The sequence below is a fragment of the Babylonia areolata genome, chromosome 24 (assembly GCF_041734735.1).
Source record: "Babylonia areolata isolate BAREFJ2019XMU chromosome 24, ASM4173473v1, whole genome shotgun sequence".
Lineage (NCBI taxonomy): Eukaryota > Metazoa > Mollusca > Gastropoda > Neogastropoda > Buccinidae > Babylonia > Babylonia areolata.
Window position 1 is genome coordinate 17,100,082 of NC_134899.1, and position 11,445 is coordinate 17,111,526.

Sequence of the window (11,445 nt, forward strand, 5' to 3'; positions counted from 1 at the left end):
ACTTCCAAAATAATGCATGGGCAGAAGTGGAATACTTTTAACATTCTGATAGTCTGTACCTCACTATTTAAGTAGAGAGTGTCTTGTGTTCCTCAATAGTCTGTATACTGTTAAACAACCTAAAAAAAGACAGTGATGGTTTCTTCTTTGGTACCCACAGGCTGCAAGTCCCATGTTGCTGATACCAACAAGAATATTCTATGTATGATTGATATACTCCACAGTTTGGGCAGCCATTCTCCATTCTGGAGGGTGTGCCTGCTGGCTTTGTGTTCCATAAACCATTGATTGCAGACATTGAATGTGGGGCCATTTAACATGAATACTGGATCTTCATGTGTGTCCAAAAGAAAGGGGTGGAGGCATAAACAGGTCAGTAGGTGTTCCTGGATCTGCATGGGCATTCACATGAAGGAGATGGAAGGATCAACAGTTCAGCAGGTATTCTTGGATCTGCATGGGCATTTACTTGAAGGGGGTGAAGGTATTAACCTGTCAGTTGGTATGCCTGGACCTGCAACGGTATTCACATGAAGGGGGTGGAGGAATTTACGTATTGGAAGGTTTCCTGACCAGAGAGTTGGAAAATATCAACCCATCTGTAGGTAACCACTGCCCATATATGAACCTCAAATTAAATTCTAGTGCTTCTAACCTAACGTTCAGCTGTCATACCCATCCACTGATAGAATGAATCTACAAAAGTTGTATATGTTAATGCAGAGGGACGAGGTGGGAAGTCTTCTTGTGTGGAATGCTTGTTTGTAGAGAGAGACCATTGCAGACTCGTACCACGCCAACGTCCAATTCTCCCTTCAATTTATCATTTTATTCAATGCACACAAAACAAAAACAACCTCAGGACTGAGATCTTTCACCAGGTGTTCTTTCCTGCTGCCTGTCAGATTCAACACACATTCTGCTGATGCACCTAAGTTACCCAAGTTTCTCCTTTTCCAAAGCACCTGCTTGCCCAGCAATGCTGTCTCTTCAGTGGTTGGAGCCAAAGTGACCCAGAACTATTAGAAAAAGCCCGAGGTGCTTTTTAATCCTTCGTCCACACACTGTAGTGTACTCACATTTAATCCCAAAATTACTTTTGTTTACAAAATAATGAACATCTAATTTTCAGAAAATAGCCTGAAGCTGCAAAAAAATTTTTTAATTCTTACCAGTTTCAGTTTCAGTAGCTCAAGGAGGCGTCACTGCGTTCGGACAAATCCATATACGCTACACCACATCTGCCAAGCAGATGCCTGACCAGCAGCGTAACCCAACGCGCTTAGTCAGGCCTTGAGAAAAAAAAAAATATATATATATATAAGCATACATACATAAATAAATAAATAATAATTATGATAAAAAAAAAGATAGTAGTAATGAAAATAATGATAAAATAATAATAATAATAATAAATAAATAAGACAACAATGATGATAAATAAGCAAATAAATATAAAACATGAAGACACACATTCACACATACACCCACACATGCATAACAGATATGCCCCCAAAACGCAGTTTCATAGATATGAAAGCACAGTCAAATACATATAAACGTACATGAGCTCCAATAATTCTTACCAACTAAAGCCAAGTTAGGTTGGTATACAAGAAAAAAGAAAGATATTTCTACGCTTCATAAGGCGGGAAAGTTAACAAAGAAGGCTTGCAGATATCCACTAATTAGTTCCGGACTTTCGCCAGATGATGCACCTTGGGTCCCCGATGGCTCACTCAATGGTACGTAATAAGTGGTCGAAGGGAGATAATTCAACCCTTCCAGTAAGTTCAGTGCATTCTCCACGGCCGAAAAAACGGACATCTCTGCTGCAAATGTAGCATAACGTATGACGTTGTTTGATGTGTACAATGAAACTTGCCTGTTGGAATGTCCGGTCAATGATGCCTGGGCTCTCCCATGATCTGCAAGACATCAGCGACGCCAGAAAGACGGCCGTCATAAACAGCGAGCTGAAGAGACTAAATGTGGACATTGCGCAGCTCTGCAGGAAGCACGGCTGCCTGACTCAGGAACACTAAAGGAGAGGGACTACACCTTCTTCTGGCAAGGGAAGAGCTCTGATGCCCCAAGAGAGTACGGAGTAGGCTTTGCAGTCAGGAACAACCTGCTGAACATGATCGAACCAGGCAGCGGCGGTTCAGAACGACTATTGACTCTCCGCCTCAACACCTCCGAAGGCTATGTCACTCTCTTCAGCGCATATGCTCCAAAACTGTCCGCCAATACAGACGCCAAGGATGAGTTCTACTGACGAAAATCTCGCATCAACCATAAGGAACATCCCCAGGACAGAACAACTTGTTCTCCTGGGCGACTTCAATGCGGCCAGAATGGGTGCAGACAACGATTCGTGGCCCTCCTGTCTCAGTTCCTTTGGAGTGGGGAAAATGAATGAGAATGGACAGAGACTACTTGAGTTTTGTACCTGCCATGAACTGTGCATCGCCAACTCCTTCTTCAAGACGAACCCCAACACAAAGTCTCCTGGAGGCACCCGGCGCGCTCAAAACATTGGCACCAACTGGATCTGATCCTAGTAAGATGAGCTGCCATCAAAAACCTTCTCCACACTCGCTCTTACCACAGTGCAGACTGCGATACGGACCACTCTCTGGTATGCTGCAAGATCAGACTGCAACCAATGAAGAAGAAACAAGGGAACTCTCGCATTGATGTCAGCAAGATGTCTCAGCCAGACCTTGTAGAACAGTTCGCAGAGGCCTTTGAGAGGGAATTCGATGCATTGCAACCCAGAGACTCTGCCACAGAAAGATGGGAAACGTTATGAGACACCATGCACCCCATTGCTATGGCCACCTTTGGGAAGAAAACTGCGAAGTCCCACGACTGGTTTTAGGCCAAATCATCAGAGATGACTCCCAGTGTTGAGGCCAAGCGCGCTGCACTCACTGAGTACAATCGGTCACCCAGTGAGGAGAACCTGCAAATCCTCAGGGCCGCCAGGAGTAAGGTTCAGTTTAACGCCAGGCAATGTGCAAATGAGTACTGGACAGGGCTCAGCAAAGAGATACAGAATGCTGCTGAAAGAGGCAACATCCGAGGGATGTATGATGGTATCAAGAAGGCACTGGGACCAACACAGAGCAAGACTGCCCCACCAAATCTTCCACTGGGGAAGTAATCAACGATCCTAGCCAGCAGATGGAGAGATGGGCAGATCACTACTCCGACCTCTACTCCACAGAAAACATAGTGTCCAACTCAGCCCTCGATGCCATCAAGTGCATGCCGGTCATGGAAGAACTTGACGCAGAGCCAACTGATGACGAACTCAGCAAGGCCATTAACAGCCTGACATCAGGCAAGGCACCTGGCAGTGACGGAATTCCCCCAGACCTCATTAATCACTGCAAGACTACTCTTCTGCATCCTCTTGACTGTCATGTGTTCAGTGGTTGATTTTCATACTTTCATAATCGTGTACTTTAACAGCTTTCTCCTGTCATCTACAACGTCTACACGAAAGGCCTTGCAGACTTAAACAACTACAGAATAGCTCGGGTGCTTACTCTTGCAGATGATGGCCAGGTCTTCAAAACTTCGAAAGTTGCTCAAGAAATAACTAAAGCCGTCCAAAACTGAACAACTGACAACATCACTGAATTGTGCAAGGACACAAGACCTTCCGTCAATCCAGCGAAGCCCAAACGTTGCTGTGCACCCTAACAACAAGACCGCGAGCAAATCATCACCACCTGTGTCATTCGACGGAATGATTCAGATCGAGAAAACCGATTCCCTACGCTACATAGGAATACGGCAGTTCGACTGAGGATGCTGACCTCATTCAGCGAACTTACGGAAAATACTGTTCTCAAATGCAAAAAAGGGTCTTTCAGTTTTAAAGGCAATGGCAACCAAAGGCATCGAACAACTGAACGCCACCTCTTCAGTCCTGCTATACCAATCACTCGTACGTTCTCACTCTGATCGACTACGGACGGCTTGGGCTAACAACACCGTCTCAAAGTTGCCTCCTAGAATTAGAAAGAGTTCAAAACTGATGAAGCTATGAGGCTGATCCTTGGAACAACAAAAGACACGCCTACGAAAACCATGCGATACCTGCTTGACCTTCCTTCAATGCAGGCCAGAAATAAGTTAGAACAGGTTAAGACCCACTTAAGAGCATTAGAAAACCCTCAAAACCCACTGCATGCCGGCATCAGTGATGCAGTCAAGGAACCAACTGAAAAGACAGTCGTCTAGGACAAGGAAGATCATGGACAGGGCAAGCAGAAGACACAATCCAGCTAGTATGCTGTAGTTACAAGACTTGAAAGAAACAAAAGCCGGAATGGATGGAAAACCCCGAAAACCTCAATCATCTATTCAACACAGCGCCATTTCACCCACTCTTGGAAGACATTGTCGGGAAATCTATTCAACACAGCCATTTCACCCACTCTAGGAAGACATTGTCGGGAATGCAGTGGCCAGAGGTCAAAACTGATACAGAAGGTGAAGCTACTCATAGAAGAAAACAGTAAAGAAGAGGACATTATCAAAAACACAAATGACTCAGTCACCAAAGACCAGTCCGGCTGGGGATTCACTGCGAAACGAAATGGAAAAACAATTAGGGAAGAGAATGCTGCCTACAAAGTCACAAAACTAGGATTTTTTTTTTATCCACCTGCCAGTCAGTTTCATTTTAGTGGTCTCTTCTGTCACCCTCTAATTGCACACAGACATAATTACGTGTTTGATTCATTACTTCCATTTATCAGAATGGTTCCACACTAAATGCACTCTGTTTCCATCTTGTACATTAACTTGATTTCTCATCATTTTCTTTTGCGCAGTGCTTCAAGTTTTCCTGTCTGTTCAATACGTGCTGTCGTCTGTCAACGTTCCTCACTGAGAGGCAATGGCCCGGCCATCTGTTTGCCTTCCTGTCTGCCCCTCCACCAACATCACTGTTCTATTTTCATATATCTAATTTTACGCATGTTTATTCTTTCGTCTTATTGTGTAAACCTGCTACGTCAGCCGCTGCAGAGGTTGTACCACAAGAATCCGCCGGGAGTTTTACCCACCAGAAAGTGTGGCACCTTCCCACGGCCCCCACCCATCAAAAAAAAGGAAAAGGAAAAAAAACACAAAAAAACATTTGAATAAAATAAAAATCCTGTCTCTGTCTCTCTGGCAACCATGCACCCACCAGTTGGGTCACAAACACACACGCATCACACACACACACACACACACACACACACACACCGTGACACACCACACACACACACACACACACACACACACACACACCGTGACACACCACACACACACACACACACACACACACACACAGGGCTGCAAGAAAAGGTGCAAAACACCAACAGGGAACCACATACCTTTATGTACCTTTTTCTGTACAAGAGGGGTACCGCTTACTAGAAAAAGCATCATGGAGCAAAGTCAGGGAAGTATACCAGCAAAATGGCAAAGTTTTAAATAAAAGTATAAAAAATATTCAACAACCGGAATCTATCAATCAATCAAATACATTCAGTAATTTATTCAGATTAACTTGAAGGCAAATTCGGGCATTATCAAACAGGATAAAGCTGAACGCTTTTATAACAAAGTTCAGCAGAGATGTTAAATGCATATGTGGAGAATCTATTTCTAGAAAACACATACTCTTTGAATGTCAGAGTCTGAAATCGTTTTTACCAAACTTCTCGGAAAATTCTTTTGAATGTATTTTTGACAATTTCAAGATGCTATCTGCTATTGCAGAAGGTTTGCTGCATAGTCCAATTGGACATTTGTTATAGTTGTTACAGTTGTTTGATGTTAGCGTTTCCTTCTATATTGTGCCTATGTCTCCCGTTTTTTAATGCTTTATTTTTTTCCAATGCTCTGTATCTTTCCCCACCACACACACACACACACACACACACACACACACACACACACACACACACACATGCGCACACACACATACACACACACACCATTTTTCACCCTCTGTCCAATACCGTTCCCTCCACCACGCCCCGCCCTCCCCCCCCCCCCCCTTTTTTTTTTTTTTTTTTTTCCCCCCGTCTAATACAACTTAAAGTGGAAGACGTTAAACTGAAGACTACACACACACACACACAGTCGTTCAATTCTTCCTCTCTCGATCTGCTTCTTCCTTTATATATATATTTTTTTTTTTTTTCTCCAATTCTTTCGCGGAATTAATTGGTGGGAAGAAACAATTGTTTGCTCTCTCTTATATCAATACAAAACAAAATTCATTTATTCATTTGCGCACGCTTCTCACTGCTGGGTTTTTCCTCCTGACACGATGTGCCCAACTGAGAGTTGGGAGTTATCTAACGTGGGTATTTTCCTTCCGCGTTTGCAACAATGTTTGGTGCAAGATCAATGTTTCTTCAAACAGGAAGGAGGAAGGGCGATATCGACATGTTGCAATATTAAGCCACGTGTTGGTCGCCCTCTCTCTGACTGTTCTTTTTTCACGATGTTAGCAAGTTTTCCTTCCTGTACATTAATGTTCGAAGACTGAAATTTTGTTTGATTTTGTTATCAGGGTTACCAACTGTTTCACTCTCGAGTCAAGTGTTTGCACAAGTCGGTACATACTGTATATATCAATGGGCTCGACCGTGTTCGAAACAGCTGTGACTATCACGTACTCGGTCTTCTTTTGGCAGTGACGTGGTAGTGTCAGTACTTTTATTTTCAGAAATCGGAAAGTGTCACAAGTCATCGCTGGTTATTGATGTAGATGGCAGTGCGTTACAGTGTTTCACGGGGTGTGGGAATCTGCAAGACCAGCCTGTGATATAAAGTGAAGGTGAGTGGAGTACATACAGAAAATCATCTTTCATACAGTTTTCAATGTTTGAAAGATGTGTTTTCTTCTATTGGAGCTCTCCAAAATCTTATATTGACAGGCCTGTAGACATCGGCAACTACGCTGGTAGTCAACCAATATAGTCTGACCCACTTCCTCTACAAACTGGATGGGACCCCTCTTCAGCAGGTCCAAGAGAGCCCATACATAGGAGTCCAGCTTTCAGCTGACCTGAAGTGAACTACCCACATCAACATCTGCAAGAATGCTGGATCAATGGTGGGCTTCCTACACCGAAACCTTCGGAACAGCCCACAGGAATGTAGGTGCATAGCATACATCTCCCTCATCCGATCCATACTTGAATATACTGCAGTGGTATGGGATCCCTTCTACAGACAGGATGCTGACAGACTGGAATTGATCGAATGACAGGCTGCCCGGTTCATCATGAGGGACTACAAGTCTAGGAACCCGGGCTGCCTCATGAAGATGCTGGAAGACCTCAACCTCCCCCCACTAGAAGAGCACTGCAGACAACAGCGTCTTAACCTACTACATAAGATTGCTGAAGGATGAATCCCAGCTCTACCACCAGGAGAGTTCCTCAGACCAGTCAATGCAGGCCGCTGGAGGATCCGCCCAACAAGGTACACAGGCTTCAGCAGTAGCAACATCATCGAGCGACAAGTTGTGAACAACACTAGAGGGTTCAGTATTCCACACAGCAACACAGAACAGCACAGGAACTCATATTTTATTAGAACAATAGCAGAGTGGAATCAGCTATCTGATGAAGCCATCACAGCAGGCCCCGCCAGCGCAGCACCATCAGCGCACGGTGGATCACCATCAAGGCCTGCTCAAACCACTCAATAAATCTAGTTTTTAGCCAGCCCTTTCCTGGACTGTTAGCAAAGGCTGGCGGGAGTACCCTTCTTCACCATCAAGGGGTAGTCTTTGTACAAAATTATTATAATTTTGTGTGACTCTCAAGCGCACCCCCAGTTTTCCGTTGCGACGATAGCCGTTATTTGCTCCTGCAATGTACAGATCCAGATCCCAGATCCAGAGGTCTGTCTTCTTTCTGTTACATGACCAACATCGACTTGCCAATGACTCTGTCGCACTGATCTAAAAATATATACAGATCAGTGCTCTGTTGTGGTTCATGCATGCTGGGTATTTTCCTGTCTTCATAACCCACTGAATACTGACATGGATTACAGGATCTTTAATGTGTGTATTTGATTTCCTATGTGCGTACAGTAACTATACACATGAAGGGGGTTCAGGCACAAGCAGTTCTGCACATATGTTGGCCCGGGAGATTGGATCTGAAAAATCTCCATCCTTTACCCACCAGGCGCCGCCACCGAGACTCGAACCCGGGACCCTCAGACTGAAAGTCCAACCCTGGAACCACTCGGCCATTGCACCCGTCTTCTTATTCTTTTCTTCTTATGCACACAGACAGACACACACACACACACACACACACACACAACGTATGCATGCATACATGAGCATGCACACAAGATTTTTTGTTTTGATGATTAGCAATTTAAGATAGTATTTGTTGATTCTTCCTTTCTTTCTTTCTTTCTTTTTCTTCTTCTTTTTTTATTTAGTTATTTATTTATTTTTTTAAGGTCTTAGATCAGTTTAAGTCACTGATTCACAATAAAATAGAAAACTGTAAAATGACTGATCACTGATTAGGTTTCCCTACAGAAGAGAATACTTATCTTGTTGACTGTTTACTGATTGAGATATTGTTGCTGAATAATTGCAAACAATATAAAATTAAAAAACAATGTTTTTGGAGTAGTTCAGAAGAGGCAAATCCAAGACCAGAGATGGTCTGAATATTTCAAGTGATCAGATTGGCATCTCTGTCTCTCTCTCTCTCTCTCTCTCTCTCTCTCTCTCTCTCTCTCTCTCTATATATATATATATATATATATATATATATATTACACCAGTTTGTCTTAGATTTGTACGAGTTGATTTGCTTTAAAGTAATTAAACAGATGGGTTAATTTGCTCAATGATCTGTTTGTGAAATCATTTATATGTTAGGTCTCAGTGTATAGATAGATAGATATAAACAAGATATAAACATTTTATCTTTAGATAAAATTTAAAAAAATCAATAAAACTGATAAATAGATATATAAATCTCTCTCTCTCTCTCTCTCTCTCTCTCTCTCTCTCTCTCTCTCTCTCTCTCTCTCTTGATATATATATATGTGTGTGTGTGTGTGTGTTTCCAAACATGGTGTGGAGTCAAATATTCACATGGTGATATGCGCAGTTCTGTATGTTCAAGGAAACTAATTCTCAAAGCAGACTATTGTAGGTTACAGGGATCTGTACACATGTCGCCTTTATTTGCCTTTGTGGTGGTGATGACGTCAAGAGAAGGAAGGAATTCAGAGAAGACACCACTTGTAAGTGGTGCCGATACACAGTGATTGTGGCAACATTCTGTATATTACTGTTAGTGGTTTCACACCACATAGTCCAGCTCTGGATGGAACTTCAACATGGAGAGCTTACTTTGTGTTTGAGGTGATGCACTATCTTATATATACATCCTCTACAATGTTCTTCTTTTCCTACATATTAGTATTGTCATCATTGATATCATCATCATCATCATCATTATTATTATTATTATTATTATTATCCATCATTGTTGTTGTTGTGAACTGAGAAGCAGTTCTCTTGGTGGAGACTACAGTCAAAGGTGTACATGCTCATGGTGCTATTAGTTTCTAAATTATTATTTCAATGTTTGTTGTTTATTGTTGTTTTTTTTGTTTTCTTTTTTTTTTGTGCTTAAAGAGGTTGTTTTTTTAAAGGGCTTACTATGTAGTGCAGAGAATAGCAGAAATAGAGTTGGTGGCAGAATTATATATTTTCTGAAGCGCTTCTTTTCACTCTTAGCATCTATGCATTCTTGAAATTCCAGGACAAGCTGGAATATCTTCATATATTTGTATGTATATGTGTGTGTGTATATATATATATATATATATATATATATATATATATATATATATCATATATGAGATATATATATGTATGTATATGTGTGTGTGTGTATATATATATATATATATATATATATATGTTATTGAAGACAGTAAACAAAAATGAAATAAAATGAATGGAACCCAGTAAACAAAATTGATGGGATAGGCATTTATGGACTACTACTTTGGGGTAGTTTCTTCCAGATGGGTGTGACAGTGTTGTTACTTTGTGTGATTAGGTCTGGGTGGGTCTGTGGGTTTTGTTTTTAGTTTTTCAATATGATTATAAAACAGTTATGATTATTGTGGACGATTGAGTTTATGAGCCAGAAACCAGTAAAACAAAGTTAGTTATATAGACCAAACAAATCACATTGCATACCAGAAAGAAAAGGTGTGATTTCTTATCCTGCTTGCATTTTTAGTACTTATAGCAAGGTCTCTGTATCATTGTATGAAGTTAAGAATAGAACTTTGAATATGAACAGTTTTTAGTATAGTTCTAACAATTAAAATCACATTCACGTTGACAATCAGTAAAATACGTAACAACTTAAACCACTTAGAAGTGTTCAGTTATTTTACATATGAAAATCAGTTTACCCATGAATTAGCAAAGTTTAGTTTCCAAAAACAGTTTTTAAAGCTGTACTTTATTATATGCATTTATGTTTAATTATGCGACTGTATTTGATCTATTCACTTGCTTGAGTTATTTAGCTCGTCAGCATATATAGTTTATAGCTTTCCTAGATTCTCTACAAATTTCTGAGAAAAGATAAAAAGTGCAGAGCTAAGACTTCCTCACAAACAAGTAATACTATTTGAGCTGTATAATTTAGTTGTTTTCATAGATCTATATCAGCGGATAACTTATAGTGTGAAGAACTTCCTTTCAAACAAGTAATTTTTGTGTGTCCGGTGTTAAATTGCTTTTTCTCATAAATCTTTATAAACTGAAAGTGTAGTACTAGTTTCTAATTTAAGAACTTCCTTGCAAACCACATACTTGTGTGAGACATATTATTGTTTTTCATAAATTGCTGTCAACTGGTAATGTGGTGTGTATGTGTGTGTTTGTATTTTGTAGTTGTGTGAGTGTGTGTGTGTGTGTGTGTGCTTGTTTTTTTTGTTTTTGTTTTTTCTCAGTTTTGTGGGTTTTTTTTCATCTTTATATATGTTGCAAGTCACATGACATTCATCCAAAATGCGTGAGAAAGAGAGGGGGAAAATGAAACTTCTTGATGAAAGAATCAGAGAAAATTATTGTAGGGATATTGATGTTGACTGAACTGAAATAATTTGCTGATATTGAAATGTGCTTGCTGTAATGTCAGTTTTTAAATTTGTGTGAAATGTGCTTGTTAGTATTTCAGTTCGCAAGGGATTGTTGATGTGTGCTTGAAACTTTCTAAATTTTCATGATGAAAATGTACATGTTACTCTCTAAATTTGATTTACAGAAATGTGCTTGTAACATTAATTTGCATGAAACATTGATTGAAATGTGCTTGTTAATCCCCAAACTTGCAAAAATGAAATGTG

At 40.8% G+C, this 11,445-nt stretch overlaps 1 protein-coding gene across 3 annotated transcripts in view; it reads left to right on the forward strand.

The window, feature by feature from the left end:
* The first annotated feature begins 6,391 nt into the window (after window positions 1-6,391).
* Window positions 6,392-11,445, forward strand: part of LOC143298507 (uncharacterized) — a 34,504-nt gene continuing 29,450 nt past the window's right edge. For 2 of the 3 annotated variants that reach the window (XM_076611343.1, XM_076611340.1), the window contains exon 1: window positions 6,392-6,859. The gene's annotated coding sequence lies outside the window, so the exon portion shown is untranslated. Of the gene's footprint in view, window positions 6,860-9,292; window positions 9,434-11,445 lie in introns of those variants that run through there. The other variant, XM_076611341.1, reaches the window with a different exon arrangement.